This window comes from Rhipicephalus sanguineus, chromosome 2 (genome assembly GCF_013339695.2).
Source record: "Rhipicephalus sanguineus isolate Rsan-2018 chromosome 2, BIME_Rsan_1.4, whole genome shotgun sequence".
NCBI classification, from domain to species: Eukaryota; Metazoa; Arthropoda; class Arachnida; order Ixodida; family Ixodidae; genus Rhipicephalus; species Rhipicephalus sanguineus.
In genome coordinates, this window is record NC_051177.1 from 74,088,983 (window position 1) to 74,106,019 (window position 17,037).

Here is a 17,037-nt window from a genome sequence, read left to right on the forward strand (position 1 = left end):
ATGAATACTGATGCTATCCGGGGCACGCTTCCGGGACTGCGCACACAACCGCCGATTACGCGTTTCACGCATACGAGCGACTGGCAGTGAGGGGAAGGAGCAGCGGGAAGATGAGGAGAAGAGGGAGGTGTGTGGGTGTGTGTGTGTGTGTGTGTGTGTGTGTGTGTGTATGTGTGTGTGTGTGTGTGTGTGTGTGTGTGTGTGTGTGTGTGTGTGTGTGTGTGTGTGTGTGTGTGTGTGTGTGTGTGTGTGTGCAGGTCCCACGTCGCCATTGGTTGGAGCTACAAGGCGAGTTGGTGTTGCGACATGCTGTCAGTTGGACTGTCACCTCTCCGCAGGCGTGTCACTTCTGCTTACCCGCTCTGAGCGTGCACAAACAACGCTGACGCATAATCTTGGAACTCAAGCGCAACGCGGCGTTCAATATGGTCGCCGTGACGTAAAATGTAAACAGAGGTGAAGGAACAGAAATTATGAAAAAAAGAAGAAAAAAAACACATCCAGTACTGACATTGGAGGGGAGCTTCGTCAGCGTCTCAAATATAGAAGAAGAAGAAGAAGAAGAAGAAGAACTTTATTGATAAGGGTTTGGGGTCATGAGCTCGACGGGTGGCGCCCCAAGGCCAGGGCTCCACTGGCTACTGCCGTGACCCAGATGAGCTAGCTGCATCTCCGGGTCAGAGCTGGCGAGCTGTGCTTCCCATTGCTCCAAAGTGTTAGAGAGATTATACTGACCTAAAGAGGTACCTAAATTTGGTGGTCGCTTTCGACAAAATCCCCAAGAACATAGACCACTGGTTTCTCGGCAAGCTACGCATATCTTCAATTGTCTTCTGCACATGTTTATCAATTGTCTTATATTTGTTACTTTTGCACACATTTATTATGATTTCTTATGTATTCACCTATGGTAATCGCCTGTTACATGCTTAGTTATTATTGCGATAGCAATTATATGGACACTCTCGGCGGATTTTTGACGTCGCCGTCATTTCCCGGATATGTATGTATATATACATAAAATTCGCAAATAAAAATAATTCAGTAGCAAAGAATTCCCATGCGCCCTGCCTGGGATTCAAACATGCGACCCCTCGCTGCCTTCGACAATTACGACAACGTACGACATAAGCGCTGACTAACAACAATTTGATTCTTTCATACACCAATGCATATATAAGCCCAAGGCAACGTTACCGCACATGCGCACACAACAATAGCTCTAAACCAAAACGTGTAACGAGGATGATAGTGTATTAGATACGCGAAGACATGAAATCATATTCAGATGGGTGCAGCAAAAAGAAGTGAAGAAGAAGTAAAAGGGACTGGGAAGTGCGTTTGCGTTGTAATTTTAGCTTCAGGAATATGCAGCAACTAAACTCAAATGAAGTTTTATTTTAGTGACCAGAATCGACGCCAGCAGGGAACGCGAGCCGTGGCAGGGTACGGGCACGCGGCCGTGGTACGGGAGCCGTGGCTTCACGTGCCACTGCCTAGCGCCGTCTTTATTTTCTTCTCTTGAGGTCGCGGCGAGCTCTCCTGTTTTGTTCGCCGGCCAAAGGAGGGCGCTACAGGGTCTTGGGACAACGCGAGCGCAAGAGCCCGAGAGTGGCTTGCGTTCTGCGCATGCGCCCTGGCGGCTCGCAAATTTCTTCGGTCCCCAATTCTAAAGCTCTCTCTAGTGTTTCGCCGGAGTTGGGATGTGCGCATCCCGCTTGTGCTTTGACATACAGGGCGTGGTCGACCATGCTCGCACGCTTTATCTCTTGAGGGGGAGTTTTGTACGTCTTGTGCTTTCACCGCAAAGTTTCCGTTGAAGCTATAGACCGCACGAAGGTCGCTTTGCCCGCTGCAGAGGCCGCGTTGGCGAAAGGAGAGAGCTTCTAGCTAGAAGAGCCAAAGTAGGGGGCTAGTTGAAGTAACAACCGTGACAGTTCGCGCTCGTCATGTGTACACCTGAGCGTTCTTTTCGTGCGTCCTTCTTTGTGTTTCAGCAGTGCGCTGCAAGTGTAGAGCTGTGGCAGTTGTTCCCACTCGCCTTGTGTGTTTTCCTGCGTCCTTCGTGCTTGAGCAGCGCGCAGCAAGTTTCTAGCTGCTTGCCATAATTCCTGTGACGTTCCAATTTCTTGCTATCGCATTCATTGCTTCGCCTTCAAGGCGAAACTGTGACTTTTTTACTTGTGCCGCGCGTTTTCTACCGCGCAGAACGTTTCTCTTCTTTATCGTTTACTCATTCACGATTTTTGTAAGTAAGCTACCTCCCACTGATTGGTGTAACGAGTCGTAACCTGTGACACAACTAACGATGCAATTAAGAATAATAATAAAAAAATGCGGCGCGGAAGATGCCGTATGATAGCAAAGCGCATCCCCTGCTTAAAGGAGAACGAGGGGAATTGAGTGCAGGTTGAAGCCAGCGAGAAACCGAAGAACCCACGATTAAGCGCGCGCTCAGATTTCTGCGTTTCCATTTCGGTTCGTACAGTCAGGCTAAAAATAAAAGCTAAAGAGAAAACAAGCAGAGAGATCGCTTTTTTTTTCTCCCACTCCGCTACCACAAACACATCGTTCGTGCCTGCCCGAATGATGTCTATACTGTAACCGGCGGGCGTGTAGGCGGGCGTGCGCTCCACTTGGGAGCCAGCCGTTGTTTGTTTAGGCAGTGGACGCGAAGCGCAAGCGGCTTTGAGAAGCGCGGGGCGCGCCGCACCGTTGTCGAAGGCAGGAAGGATTCGCACGAGGAACGGAGTTGCAGCGGGTCTTTTGTGGTGTGGTATGCAGTCCGCGTATATAGTATGCGACGCCGCTTTTTTTTTTTTTTTGTAGTTTGAGAGCGCAAGGAAAGCACCGGCGCGCAGATGAGACGACGCGAGAATGCTCGGAAGGATGTTGGGAGAAAGAAAAAAAAGAAAAGGCTCGGCAGGCGACAGTGCGTATGGTGAACGGTCGGTGCCTCATGAATACCTGATTTGTTCCCGGCGTGCGAGGCGAGAGAGCCGTGAGTCGAAACTGGAGCGTCGTCCGCTGTCACGCCACAAACGTGTCGGTGGCCAGGACGGGAACAGGATCCTGCGATGCGTAAACAGAGACAGCGCGCTGAGCGTCGCAGTCAACTCCGTGAAGAGAAAGAATCGGGAAGCAGAACAATAAGAGGGAAGCGAAATGGAGGGTGAATGCAATTCGACACCACAGTTTAGGGAATGGTAAGCTTCCGGAGGAGATTGCTGGTTGAGTTGACGCTTGAGCGAGTGGCACGCATGCGCAGAGGTATACTATGAAGTGCATATGGTACCTTGATCGTGCGCTCTCGGCCGTACACCTCTTTCCGCAATCGGTTCGCCCTCCTTAGCTGAGTACAATGTCCCGACTTACTGTCAAGCTGATGTGAGAGACGTGTCAAATTGCACTGTTATGCTGTTTTGGATATCCCTAAAACAGGCGTCTTCAGTATTCTTCCTCCTTCCGTTTTTTTTTTCTGTTCTTTTTTTACGACGGTTCGGCAAGCGACACTTTAAAAAATTGTAAGCTCTTGCACATGCCATAAGCTCTCGATATATGATCACGAAACGTTGCCGCAGTGAGGAACTCCGGAATATTCCTAACAACACGGGGCTTTTTTAACGCGTACCTGAATCGAAGTATACGGGTGGATGTTCTTGCATATCATCCTCATAGAAACAAGGCAGCCGCTGGCGGGAATCACACCCATGTCCTCGAGTTTAGCAGCACCACATTTAAGCAACCATGCTACCACGGCAGCTGAGTGACGTTTAATATACTGTTTCGTTTTAAACATGATGTACAATAAAGTGCGACTGAGTGCGTTCAAACGGGACTAGAATGTGGAAGAACTTCGTCTTCGGTTTCATATTTGATACTAGTTTTCCACTCGGCTGAATAAATCTTAAAAAGTGTCCCTCGCTTCTAATTAGGTTTTTTTTTCCAATAATGAGTTATTCGGTCATTCTCATAAGATATGGTATCTCACATAGTCATTTTAAATGTTACGTTTACTAACTTCACTGAAGAGGAGAAAGGAAAACTAATTCCCACTTAAACAGAGAACACCGTGAACAAAGCAGATAACGCAATTAGAAAATGCAGCCTTCTGTCCAATCGCACTTCAGCAGTGACACTCGCCTCCTTCGGGCCTGGTGAACACGACAGCGTAATTTCTTCTAATTTGCACAACAACGAACCGTGCAGGAAAGAAAAAAAATGAATAAAACCCTTTCTAGAAGGCACCTCACAACTTCCAATATATATGTAGTAAACTTTGCGACGAGGTCTCGTGAAGGGGGCCGTTTAGGGCGCTTTCGCGTCCCGTATGACGGCGGCTTTGTAAGCGTGTTCAGCTGTCGTTCTTTCGGAGAAATATATGTTACGGCGGGAACGAAACTCTGAAAATATGGAAACACGTCAAAACAAAGTTTACTCTGACAACGAGCTGCTATTGTCGTACAGGAACTTTCAACTTCCGTATCTTTTCGCGAAACTTCAGGAGCCAGTACCCGACATATTCAGTAGTATACCTCCGCAAAGCTATGCGTAATAAACTTTCACAGGCATAATGACGACGTTATTTAGCTTTTTTTTTAGGACACCGTATTTGTGGACCGCTTCTACCCACTTCTTGCAACACGCTAGGATGATGCCCATGGAATGTACGCACTAATGTCGGCGATAAAATCTGAACGAAGTCATCATACGTCTCGGCTAGAGGCCTTCCTTAGATAGCTAATGTGTTTTCTCTCACCCGACAAGCACCCAATAATGAGGGCTAGCTGCTGGCCAATGTAAGCAAGTGCTGGTTAAATCATGGCTAACGTATGGTAGCAATGGCCAACTGTTTGGCTAATATAGGCCCGTGTTGGCTACCTGCTGCTATAAGAGCGATATTCTCTTCATTCAATCCAAAGTGTGATGGCTAGGTCATCTACCAACCTTTCTTTTTCTACGCAACCTGTCTCTAATGTAAAATGTCCGCACACCGTATACCGGGACCACGAAGAGGCTCGCCTAATAGCCCCCCAGAAGCCGCGCTCACTAATTTCGCGCTCAATCCGTTTACCTTGCTTCGCAATTCCGCGGTCCACTCCCTAATACATAAACGGCAGTGTTTTCTCTGATCTTCCGAGTTAATGAGAGGACCGCAACTTAGCTAGCGCTAGAAAAAGAGTGGGAGACATAAATAAAGAAAAACAAGGAAAGAAAAAAACGAGGCATTTCGTGATGAGCTGGCGTTCGTCAGAGACGCCATTCGCGTGGGCCTCGTGTAGGTACAAGCGCGGCGGTTTCCCAAATGAAGCAAAATCCCATTACCCTCTACTGAAGCGTGTAGTGGTGGCGGTGGCCAGGAGCGACGCCTATGGGTTAGTCGGGGCAAAGTAGAGAAGAAAAATGGCCGCCCATATAAGGGCGAACCCTTCACACAGCCGTGGCCAGCGACTTACCTGTACCGACCTCCGAGATTGCTCGAGCGTGCTGTTTGCCTTTGACCGAACTTAAACGGGCGAGTAAAAACAAAAACAAAGAAGAAACATCAGAGGGGGAGGCGCGGCAACAAACGGGCGCGTCTGGCTAATGGAACGGCAAGTTGGCCCACTTACCGGTAGAGTGCGCGCGCTCTCCACCCAAGTATGGCAAGCCAGGGAAAAGTTGGGCCTACGCAGGAACGGCGTAACGAAAGTGAAGCAAACCTGGGGGGTCTGGCTTGTCTACAGAACTGATTGCAAACTTCCACGCTGACGCGCGCGACTGTGCGAAGTGTGAGGCTTCCATTTGCATATTAACGCGAAACGCTTGTATATAAACTGTATTCAGTTGAGTTGTCCGAGAATATAATTGCCTCGTGATGCTCAGCTGTGGTGGGTACTGGGGAAAGAAAGACTAAACGCTCATACGGCAACGAAGCGAAGATTCAATGAGAGCAACTTAATCATAAATTATGCATGCGATGGAGGCAACGCGGGTGTTGCGGCCGATGGTGGATTGCTCTACTCGCGCACACCGGAACACCGGAAAGAAAGAAGAGTGGGATGAACGGCGAGGCATTCCGCTCACCGCTTGCAAAAATGCGCCGAAAATTCTGTCCTGTGCACGTGGGTGAGGTTGCGCAGTCTGGAGCGAGCAATTAATCCACGCATCGTTGAAGAAACAGTGCAACCCACTTGAAGTGCATGAGAGAGACAGAGAGAGATAGAAAGAGAGAGAGAGTGAGAAGTAAGAAAATGCACGAAGGTTAACCAGACGAACGTCCGGTTTGCTACCCTGCTCTGGGAGAAGGGCTAAATGTGCGAGAAGAGAGACAGAAAACAAACTAGAGAGATGAACAGAATCACGCGCACGCTTGGGGGAGCATGTCAAGTCTACGGGTGGTCGCACAGAACTGTCGAGCTTAAGTACTTCAGTACCGCTTTCGTTGCCTTCTGTACCTTCGAGGCACGTGTCCATGGTCCAAGGATCTTGGCTGCAGAAGTGGTCTTGAGTCCACTAGGTTGAGCAGCATCCGGAGCGGATATCGCCAGGTGTCATAGCGAGCGCAGCTACACAGGACATGTTCGAATCGTCTCTTTGGTTTCGTTGGAGTCGCATGAAGAGGTGTCCGCACTTCCGATGCGAAACGAGTACGCCTTTGTGAACGCGACACCCATCCAAAGGCGGCATAATAGCGTCGCATCGGAGCGGGAAATTCGCGATGGTAGTTGTAGCTGCAACGAAGGATCAAGTTCATGCAGATGGCACTTTTGGAAGCGAAGAGACGTCCAAGCAGGTTATGTCAGATTCCGAGCGAGCAAATAAAGTTGTCTTGCCGCATCAGTCCTTGATAGAGGAATCGGAACCACTCGAGTTCCTTTATATGGGCTGATCGGGCTGCGTCGTCGGCTAATTGATTACCGGTAACACCAGCAAAAACACTGAAATATAACATCGTGTTCGTTTGCTCCAGCTTGATGGTGACAATTTCTCATTTCATGCACCAATTGCTCGTGAGTTCTCGTACGCAGTAGAAGTACACGAATTGTATGCATAAGTAAGTAGGACCACGTAGCTACATTAGAATCAATCAATCAATCAATCAATCAATCAATCAATCAATCAATCAATCAATCAATCAATCAATCAATCAATCAATCAATCAATCAATCAATCAGTCAATCAATCAATCAATCAATTTTACTTTCAGTAGTTTTGTTGAGGGACACCAATGCGAAATGACCAATATACCTAGCTACCTGCAAGGCCCAAAAGGCAGCATTTCAGCAGTTTTATCGTACCTAATATGCCTAGATGCATTTGCTTATTTCTTTTTTTAGGAATCATAAGCGAGACTAAATATTTTGTGATGTATTTACCGTCTCTTCTAACCACGCAGCAAGACATTCGAAGTATTTCCACTTGGAGAGGTCCTGCAGTGTCATGGACTTTTTCGTGCCTCGGAATGCGAACCGCGTATCTTACTGTGCAACACCGCAAGTATAGAGGAGGTACAGGGTGCGGACTAATAGGAATGCGTGCTTTAACTTACCAAAATTTATTATATATATATATATATATATATATATATATATATATATATATATATATATATATATATATATATATAGGACACATCTAAAACCGGAAGCATAGCGGGTGCGAACGCCAATGCGTACGTGCAAGAAAGGAAATTGTTGCAGTTTCGCTCCACAATGCGAATCAGTAGAACGAAGCAGTGGCAATTGGGCAAACCCTCCACTCACCACAGGTAAGGCATAGACTCTGGCTAAAATCTTGTCTAAGGCCGTACTCGAGGAAATCAGTGTCCATGGCGACCACAAGGCCATCGAGACCACCATCGCGACCAGTAATGACCACCGATCAAGAAAATAAATGAATTTCCACCTTTGTTCAAAATACTGTGTCATCTTTGCGTCCTGTGCTAAACAGCTTCGCTGGTCATCCTCCTTCAAAGAGTGGAATGGCTCACAATTTTTAGGGGCGAAGCACCTTAGGGTCTCGGCGTTCGGCGTGTCATGCTGTCGTCACAGTCAATCATAAACGGATATGAGCCACAAAAATTGGGTAAATCCCACTACTCTCCACCGCTGCATACTATGCATATTATGAGTTAAAGGTTCGTCGTTACTGCCTAAAACATTGTTTGGCTTAGCAGCGGTGTCAGAATCCCCGACTAAATTTACCGAGCCGCTCAAGTTTCTTAACTAAAACCAATATTAATGAGCACTAACAGACAATAATTCCAAGGAAAGTATAGGGGATGTTTTTAGTAGTAAATGTAAGGTAAATGTGAAGAAAGAAAAGTGGACGAAAAGATAACTTGCCGTGGGCAGGGACCGAACCTGCGACCTTCGAATAACGCGTCCGATGCTCTACGCAAAGATAACTTGCCGCGGGCAGGGGCCGAACCTGCGACCTTCTAATAACGGGTCCGATGCTCTACGCAGAGCATCGGACGCGTTATTCGAAGGTCGCAGGTTCGGTCCCTACCCACGGCAAGTTATCTTTTCGTCCACTTTTCTTTCTTCACATTTACCTGACATTTTCTACTAAAAACATCCCCTATACTTTCCTTGGCATTATTTTCTGTTAGTGCTCATTAATATTGTGTATAACAAAGAAAAACGAGCCCTTAAAATTAACACTTCTTTCCTTAACTAAAACCAGAGGCACAAACGTGCATCTCTACGGTAAAGTCATCTATTTGAAACGCCACTTCTTGAAACATATCTGCAAAGTGATCGTGCGTTAGTAGACCGGTGGCGAGTAAAGCAGTAAAGATTAGAGATTTTGCTGTGGGAAACACCGGCGCACACTGCATGCTTCGCCCCACCTCAGGTTTCAGGTTGGTGGCGCTGAAACATCTTTCCCTACATACCCCTTCGCCACAATTGATGTACTGCATTTCGCTCGTTTGACTAAACTGTTTCGAGGGAATCACGCCACAAGTGAACGGAAATTAAGTCGGACCTAGCCGCTGCATCGTAATATCTAGAGGCCGGATTTTTAGGCACTAAAAAAGCGCGTTTTAGGCGCCAACAATAGGCAGGCGAAACACCGTTTTAGACCTCCAAAATCGTAAATATAGGCACAATAAATTTTTACATAAATTCAAATAATTTCAAACAAGATGTGCCCGACCTGTATATACGACAGGAAAGCCAGAAATGTTGTTGTTTATGATGGTACAAAGGCGCCAATGGTTCAACGTAGCCATGCAATTGTCCCTTGTTCTGCACGGTTCGCAGAACATGGTCTCTTCTTTTATTGTCTAGCATGGTGAGTCAAGAGCCCACCGCCGAATCAACGCACTCCTGGGTCTCTTTCCTTTCGCCGTGGCTGAGAAGGGCAGCACAGGAGCAGATACCCAGACCGCTAAAAGACCAGAAGGGAGGGATGCCTCGTAATAGCCGGGGCTAATCGCGTAGGGTTAATTTCTCCCCTACTGGTGAACACCCCGAAGGGCCCCTTACCATGTTTAAGCATTTCGAGCTGAGAAATGTAATGCATGCACTGTGCGGCCACGATCACGTCTGCCAAGGTTTACAATGCTACACGCCGCCGAAAGATATGAAATTTCAAACTGAACGCCGTTGCCTTCTTCTCGTAGGGGCGCGCCCCAAGATGGAAGGGCTGACGTACAACAATCAGTAGTCCTGCGTAGTTATCTGTGCTCTTACGTCGCTCACCTGCGTAGACATTGAAGATCTGAGTCTTTGACGTCGCTAACAATAGCACATGGCGCTGCGAGAAGTATTCGAGACGACCTGTGTAATTTGTTTAATCTGTTGCTTGAATGAATAAACGAAAGCTGAGAGAAATAATAAAACACAGAAACGGAATTTGCGCGCGTTTTAACAGCGAAGCTGTTAAGGCTAGCCGTATCTGCGCGGCTTATAAGAAGACTATCATCATCGTAAACGGGTATGTGCCGCAGAAATTGGGTAAGTCTCACTACTCACCACTGGTCAACTAAAGATGAAGAAGGCAACATTTAGCCCAACAAATGGCTGAGAAGCGATGGCGGCGAGCCGAAGACCCCGAGTACGTACAACCAGAGAATACTAGGGAACGGGAAAGGCAACGGCGGCTGCGAGAAGACCCCGAAGCGACGGAAGGCCTACGTCAATGACGACGTGCCCGTAGATATATGAGAGGTGTGAACGCTTGGTTTCAGCGCGAGGTTCTGTCTCAGGAGTTTGGACATCCGTGTCGTGTCTGTGACTGTCTGGTTTAACTCGAGCCTCTCTACGCTGAGTATCAATGTATAAACAACCTGCATCACCTATCTAAGGCCTATAAACAACCTAGAAGCAACCAGATGAGTCTTCATAATCGTCCCGTTTCGCTGTTTCGAGCTTTGCGCGGCTTAGTGCAAGCTTCACCATTTTCTTTTCTTTTTTACTTCTAATCGCAGCGAGATGCCAGACTAATCTGCCCTAATTTCTCATGCGTTCGTGTTCTCGCCATTCTCGCGTCGTGCCGATGCCAGCCCCGACAGCGCTTGGCGCCTTTTTGATGCATCGTCCCTTACAACAGTTCTAGCTGTGCGACGCGGTGTATCGCAGTAACGATACATGATCCGAGCCAGCCTCTCCAAACGTGCGCGATCTGAGGGGTCCGTCCCACAGAAACGAGCGCCGAAACGACACAACAGCGATCGCGTTCACGAGCTGGCCCTGGCACGTCATGCGCACGTCACCTTGCGTGCGCATGACATGTTGATGCGTCTGCGTCATGTGATCCTACGTCTCCGATACTGAAGAGGGCAGGGAAGGAACTTGACTTGCGAAGGCTACACGGGGCTAGTGGCAACGGTTTAAAGATCGCCTTCTCGCATCACGGTTTCTCGGCTCATAATGAACCAATCTGAAAACATTCTCGTGGTAAAACGCTCTTCATACGCAACAACTTCCAGTGCCTCACTACAATTTCTTATGTGACCTCGTGAGCTGCCTTTTCAGAAGTAAATTACAAAGAAAACGAAAGACGCGTGCGCATCACATTTCTTATTTATTTTGATCTAAACCCTCCTTTCCCCTGACGGCACTACACGGTTTCTCATTCGTTCTCCACCTTCCCGCGGCTGCACAGAAGGACCTCCTGTTCCGTGCCCACCACAAGGCTGTTCTTGACTTCCTTGAGGACACTGGACTGGACAACCGGCTGTACAAGCCACCCGCCGCGTCCTGCGCAATGGACGCCACTCTCCTCTTCTTTCTGTTTCCCATATTTATTTCCCTCTCCCCATTCCCCTGCAGACGCTGAGACGGGCTTCCATTCAAGTTCACTGCTGCTAGCGGCTGTTTTTCCGGTAGTTAGTTGAACAAGAGGGCTAGGTTGAACCCCATAGAGCTTTAAAAAGTCAATATTGCCCGGTAACAGGAATAACGATTTCAAACTGCACTCGAAAGCGAAATTTGAGGTTAAATAGTGCTCATATAGGCGCCGTTTTTGAAAATAGGCATTTATAGGCACTATAAAAACACTATAAATACCCTTCTTAACCTCTAATTCATGCTCATATATCGAAGTGGCACGATAGGAATGCAAGGAACAAAATAGGCATTTGCCTAAAATCCGGTCTCTAGTAATATCTTTAGATTATTTTTTTTTTGTACTCTACTCTCACCCCCTGCCCTTTTGCTGCCTAGGTGGCTACGCTATCGATTGGAAATGGCGCCGTGTTGTTGTAGTTCGTCTCGTGAGTTCGTTGTCCCGACTCTCTGTACGTGTCGTAAACAATACTGTCAAAACCAGCGCACGCAGGCCGGGTTAGTGATGCCTGCCAACCACACCGCTTTATCAGCGGGTCAGCGACACACTGTTTTGCAGTGCCCCAGGACAATGGTATAGAGTGATATGTTAAAGCCAAAGCCTAGGAAGGGAAGGTCGAGTTGGATGGTCCCGTTTGTTTGCAGTTCGGCATTACTCCGCCGGCTGTATAGAGCTTGTTTGTGTGCGCCGACATTTCCAATTCGCACTGTCAATTTAGAAATACCCGGGGCGCCTTCGCCTCTCTGAGAATAACCGTAGCTATTGGCCCGATCGGAAGCGCAGCCACTGCGGTAAAAGAGCGACATACTACAGCAGCTAGCGGCTGTGTACATAATATATATGCAAACGCAGACGTCTACCTAGGTTGCTTGATGCGTCTCCTTAAAGTAACTGTTTCTTGTCTATTAGGCGGACATTTTATCTGGAGTAGGGTTGTTTATGTGAGCTTTTTGCACAGCTGTTGTAGTATGTGGTACATCGAGGTATCATCTTGCAGAGCTATTGCGACGAGCTGCGCGAGACATGGATGCAGAAAAGGAATGGAAAGAGAAGGCACATGGAATACAACGAAGAATGCAATGTGACTGTAGGTAGGTCTAAATTCAGTCGCTATAAGGTGAAAACTAGCTTATAAAGCTATGTTTGTTGAGAGACCGGATTGCCATGAAATAGCGCACTAAGCGTAGGTGCAATAAAGGGCTTTCTGGTGAGCCACCATCCAACAACTAAACTTTAGACGTCCCACGTCAAACAGGGTTTCTCGCGTACAGTGATTCGTCAAAAGATGGTACGTAAAGCGATCGCTGGATTGCGAGCGAATCGCCGGGTCTACTCGATTTGGGCATCCACTCGCCCGCTTGACAACTCGTTTAACCGTCACGGTTTCCGGGAGATGGCTCGAGCGCGAAAATAGCGTGGCGATCGGTTAACCGTCCGTTTATCTATCAGCGTGAGCCCGCGGCGGGGTCTCTCGACCGCGGAGCGTCAGGGCCGGATAAGCTTCAATCATCGTTGCCGAAGCGCTCACTCTTAGACGCATTAGCGAAATTAGGCGCTTATACGTAGGGCACCGCCGGTCGACAACGCCAACGACGCCTTACGTAAAACGCTTATAAGGATATATAGTATGCGGGCGGATGCTCGCGCATCGGATGCTGGCGGGGGCGCGGATGCGAACGGCGGCTGCACTTCGCGAGGCATGCGGGCTGTCGCGCATACGAGGGAAGCACACCGTACGGCTGACTAAACGTTCCCGCCTCGAGTTCACTCTCCCTCTTCCTTCCTAGCCTAGCAAACTCCTTGACGTGCTCTCTCGCCGTTGGCAGTGGCAATAAGGGCCCCTCGGCACCCGTGGTGCTGGTGGTGGCGGCGGTGCGGAGAGACCCGGCCCTTCGTCGCCGCTTCGTGCGATCACGATTTCGATCGATATCGAGACCTTTAGGGGGTGGTTCGGGAAGGGAGCAGGCACGCGCGGAGGTGAGAAGCGTGCTGCTGGAATCCGGAGGGAGCCACCCGAGAGAAGGGAAGAAAGGGTCGGGAGATCAGACTCATTTAGAATCGAGCCCCGAACGCCACGCAGCTTCCCCGCCCGACCGCAGGTTCCTTCCTTCCTTCCTTCCGCCGTCCACGCGCTTTCCCTTCGCTCCCCTGGGTTTGCTGTGTGAGAATGCAGATGGTCTCGCGCTATGCCCTCCACTCGCTTCTCCCGCATATGCTTCCTTTTGTACTTGTTCGCTCTCTCTTCCTACCTCGAATATTTGGTTTGTTTGTCCGCTTTTTTTAATTGAATCGCTGGGATTTTTGTGCTCAAGCTACCGAGTGATCCTGGCTGCTTGTTGAAACTTTGATGCGTGGCGTGGTTGTTGCTGGTCGCTTGGGAGAAAGAACGTGCCTAGGCCACGAAGCCACGTTCCGTGATGCTTTACGGTTTGTTTGGTGTGTTAGTTCGTTAACGGAACTGCAAAAAAAAAAAATTGTTACTTTATGGAATCCTCGCTTGGAAAGGCCTTCTGAGCTGGGTTGAATGGTGGCATTATGTGACATTTGTAGTGAAACCCAAAGATGAGCTATAGCCAGGCAAACAAAAATTAATTTCATTCGCGACTTCTCGGTACTTTCTAGCGTGTATTTAAAAAGTTTGCTTACTATATATCTGCTAACACACCAATGATTCTATATTACTTTCTGTAACCACACCCGGAGAGAGATTGCAAAAATATGTAATCAAATCTATATAATTTGCATTATCGTATCATAAAACGAAGCTTTATCCTTATCTCCCCCCAACATCGCGAATTTTACCTCTCGCTGCAATCGTGCCAGTTATACACCACCATTACTCAAAGAGTATTTCACCCTGCGTTTTACATCTTGATTGGGAAGTTTGGTGCAGTATTCGTGTTTAGTTTGTTTCAACCGAAGACATCGCAGCTGAAGGCGACGAAGACACTGCTGAGGTTTTTAGGAGAAACGGACTTGGACAAGCGGCTGTGACAGAAATGTCGCGTACCACGCAAGAGTGACCGACTGTGACTGTGTGTGCTGTGTCATGTGCTATCTCTCTCTCTCTCTTTCCTCTGCATCTTTAAATCTCCTCCACCCTGTTCCCATGTGTAGGGTAGCAAACCGGTTTTGCTAAACTGGTTAACCTCCCTGCCTTTCCTTCTCTCCTATTTCTTCTTCTTGATCGAGGCAGGGTCTCGGATCAGGAGAAGACAAGTCAGTTTTCAATTCAGTACCAAATGTAGAACTTTTAAGACGAAAAAATGAAAAAGAATACACGAAAGAAACGAAGTAAAATTTGACACACGGTAAAACAAACTACTAAGACGGGCGAGGCGAGTTAGCTAACGAAGTTCCGTTCGACGTTTGAACAAAGAACAGTGACCAGTTGTACCGACGCTTGCGTCGACCACGACGCCGGATTCGTTGGCGGCTGGTGGCGCTAGTGAAACGGATGAGAAGACTAATCTGCCCAGATGTCGTAGTCACAGGCGCCTTCAGTTACAGCAGGCAGGCGACCTCCAAATGCGAGCAGAGAGAGCTGCCCACGTATACCCCATTGCTGGTAAGTAGGCCCTTCTATCTGGTCCCGTGGCTGGCAAGCGGCAGCAGAAACCCGCTCGCCAACCTGGACGGTGATGTCTGCCCCCACGGAGCGGCTCAGAACTATAGGACCAGCAGCCGGAGCCGCAGGAACCTCTCGGATTCACGTTCGCCCGGTTCCGAAAACCTCTGAGGACCTTCTAACGCTGTTGGAAGTTTAGTGCTCGAGTCTGTAACCCGAAAACACGGTCCCTCACACCATCTTGCTCTCGCTCCGGGTTCTCCGAGTCAGCCTCCTTCGCGTTCCAGCCCGTCTATATCCTCTCCTTCGCCTCTACAGCCCTCCGTACGACTTTATAATCGGTTGTGGCTGTTTGGTTGGTTAGTTGGCTCCTAGAGGAATGGCTCAACCTACCACGGGGCATCGCCTCTTTTCTCCTTCCCCTGCTCCCCCGTGCCATCCCCCGCCAATGTCATTATCTTCTGTCCGACGCCCGTGTCTGTTGCGCGGTGCTGCCGCCGTGTCCACACACCGCAGCGTCTTGCGCCACTAGCGACACCACAACACTGGCATATATACCCCGTACTCTCGCGCTGACGTCACGTACACTCACTCATCACAGGCAGCGCAAATGACGAATGCGCATAACGCAGAAAAAAAAAAAAACAAACAAACACAGCAGAGCATTGTCTGGCAACTAAGTTAGAAATTGGAAAACTCAGACATGCTTAAGCTTTCACCTACACCGACGTGTTCTCACAAAGATGTGGTCGATCCAGTGCATGTGCAAAAAAAAAAAAAAAGAAGCAAGGACGCTGGACAAAAATTTTTCACTGTACTGTAAAGATTCACCGTCTTGTAGAAGGCACGCTTGTATAACGCGTTCCGTTTTTTTTTTTACCCTTTGAGTTGCATGCCTCAATAATTTCTCTCGCCACCTCATCGCCATCTCCGGGAATAATCGTATCTTTAAATGTTGGCTCATACTTGTGTTGCGAACAATGCCGCGCAACGTGGAAGTGCGCAGTGCCTCCTAGCGAGCTTTTGTGTTCAGACAGTATTACATTTATGAACGACTAATGGGTTTAAGCATATGTGTGTTTTGTAATACAGTTAGTTGCCAAGTTATTACTGTTCTCTGTGTATTTTTTTTAACTTGCGCCTCCGTCGTTTGCGTTTCCTTATCGAGGTGTCCAACCGCTACCGACTCGCCCAAATTTAGATTCTTCTGCAGTGCACACTATACGTGTAGATAACGCAACTTGGGCATTTGTATATAAGAGTGGCTGGGCATGATGGCAGTGGATATTCGTGACTGTGGAATGAAGGAACAGGAGAGAGAGCAAAAGGAGGGACGTTGAGCAGCCTAACAAAAAACTGGTACGCTGCCCTACACTGGGGAGCCCGAGCAGAACAGCCCAGTAAGATGCAATACTTGAAAAAGGTGCCAAGAAAAAAAGAGCACAGTGTGGTGAAACAAGTGAAATGATCTTCGCGCAGCTTCTCACATAGGGATAAGTGATTTACGATCATCGTCTTCCGGCTTTCAGCGTTATGTTTCAAAGGAGCCATATACCCATTACGAGAGTACGAAGGGGACAAAGAACGCTAAGGTACAAGGAACGCATGCAAAACTGTGTTTGCGTATTTCCCTTTATACCTTCATCTTGCTTGCGCTGGTGATTTAACCAAAACGCGTAAAAATCTATACACAGACTTCTAACGCTTTTCAGTTTGTTGCAGAATCACTCACTTTGCAGTTATCAGACAAGACTTGCAAATGGAGGCATCTTCTCCAGCGGGGAAGTTTCTTCTCTGGAAGGTATCGTCTCCAGCGTTTTGCACAGTTAAGTCCAAGGACAAGGGTTTCATTCCCGGCCACGGCGCCCGCATTTATACGGAGGCGAAACGTAAGAGCACCCGTGTACATGCATCTAGGCGCTCGTTAAAGAGACGTAGGTGGTAAAAATGACTCTGGATCCCTTCACTACAGCGTGCCTCAGGATCATATGTCGTGGCCTTGGCACGTAAAAATACAAAACGAATTTTTTTAAGTGGAGGTAATCATTGCGATCAATGTAAACCTACCGCCGCCTTGCAGTATCAAGCTCTGCGCAAGATAAATGCGTTATACCGATCAGACGTTATATTTTGGGAAAATAATTAGCGAGAGATAATTATCCGCGGTCAATCTTCTTTGCACGAAAAAG

The 17,037-nt window shown here is 48.1% G+C and overlaps 1 protein-coding gene and 1 long non-coding RNA gene across 3 annotated transcripts in view; one reads left to right on the plus strand and one right to left on the minus strand.

The window, feature by feature from the left end:
- The window catches only part of LOC119383178 (alpha-2C adrenergic receptor), a 313,876-nt gene that overhangs the window by 114,191 nt on the left and 182,648 nt on the right, over positions 1–17,037 (minus strand). Inside the window, exon 3 of the mRNA XM_037651211.2 lies at positions 2,968–3,072. The gene's annotated coding sequence lies outside the window, so the exon portion shown is untranslated. The remainder of the gene's footprint in view (positions 1–2,967; positions 3,073–17,037) is intronic.
- Positions 1–17,037, plus strand: part of LOC119383179 (uncharacterized) — a 149,225-nt gene that overhangs the window by 111,740 nt on the left and 20,448 nt on the right. The window contains exons 2-3 of one of the 2 annotated variants that reach the window (XR_007415088.1): positions 12,278–12,371; positions 16,571–16,654. This is a non-coding gene — a long non-coding RNA (uncharacterized LOC119383179). Of the gene's footprint in view, positions 1–12,277; positions 12,372–16,570; positions 16,733–17,037 lie in introns of those variants that run through there. The other variant, XR_007415089.1, reaches the window with a different exon arrangement.